At 41.1% G+C, this 1921-nt stretch overlaps 1 protein-coding gene across 1 annotated transcript in view; it reads left to right on the forward strand.

The window, feature by feature from the left end:
• The window catches only part of LOC102676464 (protein apterous-like), a 50736-nt gene that overhangs the window by 42965 nt on the left and 5850 nt on the right, over nt 1-1921 (forward strand). The window lies entirely within an intron of this gene.

The raw sequence follows: 1921 nt of genomic DNA on the forward strand, positions 1-1921 counted from the left end.
TGGAAGTGGAAGTGGAAGTGGAAGGCGCTCGAGAGTCGCCACCACTAGTCGTGCGCCTGGGACCAGTTCCATCCTCTTTCCTCTCTGCCCTTCATTTTCTTCTCCTTTTTTTCTATTCCACTTTTCTTTTTTGGGGGGAGGGGGGAGAGGGGGATTCTCGGCCGTTTTCAGTGAAAAAGATCTCTCCAGCTTTGGAAGGTTCGTTCGGACGATGATGCCTCGACACGCCGGGGACCCACGGATGACTGGGAATTATTTGTTTCGTCGGTTGGCTGGATATCTTGGCCGAGAAACGGGCGCGAGAATTTATCGACGGAAATAAAATAATTTGATAGAGGGAAAGATCCTTCCGAAGGTTGGATCTTTTTTGCCTGCACTGGCTCGCACCGGGCCGCTTCTTCTGCAAGGCCAGATTTTCTTCTCTCTCTTTTTAATCGTGCGTGGAACTGTAATAATTTAGAACGACGAGCTAAAATTTATACGAGAATAACCCTTTTTTCTTTTTCGATCTCTATAAAGCACGCAAAATTTTCTAAAAACAACTTTGCTTAAAAACGGCATAATATAATATATTCGAAATATCGCAATGAAATAAAAAATTCTACACGCAAGAAGAGCGAATACTACGAATATCTCAAATAATTCCAAATAATTCCAAATCCTCGCGGTAATTAGAAATTCTCGCGAGATCTAAGAGTTTATCAAGTTTCGCAAGAAGAAATCCAACGTGGGGAGGGAGAGCAAGAAAAAGAGAAAAAAAAAAAAAAAAAAAACGATGGAGATGGCCGTTCATCCTCGACGACGAGGTGAACGGTTTCGCAGATTTCCACGCGATAGAGGATCGATCTCGATCTTATCGATCCGGCATCTGGCCGGACGACTGTCGAGCGTCGCTTTATTCTCCTGCGGACGGCTCGGTCCCGGGGACAGGATAGATATACCGGAATGAGGTATCGTGCCTGCAAACTATTTGCTGCATAGAGTTGTAATTGGCCGTGTATCCACTGGTCTTTCGCATACGCTATCACCCTTCTTGTTTGCACTCGAGGAGCTAATGAGCTGTGATACACATCAAACAGCGCTAGAGTCGCGACCAGCCGCATTGCCGCTTCCGACGGTTCTTCGTATTGCCGACCGAGGCCCCCCGAGCAATTGTTGCCGCGATAACTTTATTCCCCGATCCACGAACCGGATTCCGCCAAATTCCTCTCCCCCACCTTTTATTATCTCACGGATAAATAGATGGAATTATCGAACACGAAGGTTACGTATAATCGAAGAGCGAAGATGAAAGAATTCGATCGGCGAAGAAATAAGAATGAAAACGAAGAGGAATATTCGAGGGGAAGATTATTTAAGAGCATTATATACAACTGACTATATTTTTTACCAAATATATGCGAACTGGACTCCACCAAATTTCTCTCCCTTTTATTATCTCACGGATAAATAAATGGAATTATCAAAGATTATGTTATGTTATGTATAATCGAAGAGCGAAGATAAAAGGATTCGATCGGCGAAGAAATAAGAATGGAAACGAAAAGGAATACTCTAGGGAAAGATTATTTAAGAGCATTATATACAACTGACTATATTTTTTACCAAATATATGCGAACTGGACTCCACCAAATTTCTCTCCCTTTTATTATCTCACGGATAAATAAATGGAATTATCAAAGATTATGTTATATGTATAATCGAACAGCGAAGATAAAAGGATTCGATCGGCGAAGAAATAAGAATGAAAACGAAAAGGAATACTCTAGGGGAAGATTATTTAAGAGCATTATATACAACTGACTATATTTTTTACCAAATATATAATTCGAACTCCACCAAATTTCCTTCCCCCACCTTTTATTATCTCACGGATAAATAAATGAAATTATCGAACATGAAGATTATATCTATAATCGA

The sequence above is a fragment of the Apis dorsata genome, unplaced genomic scaffold (genome assembly GCF_000469605.1).
Source record: "Apis dorsata unplaced genomic scaffold, Apis dorsata 1.3 scaffold_169, whole genome shotgun sequence".
NCBI lineage: Eukaryota > Metazoa > Arthropoda > Insecta > Hymenoptera > Apidae > Apis > Apis dorsata.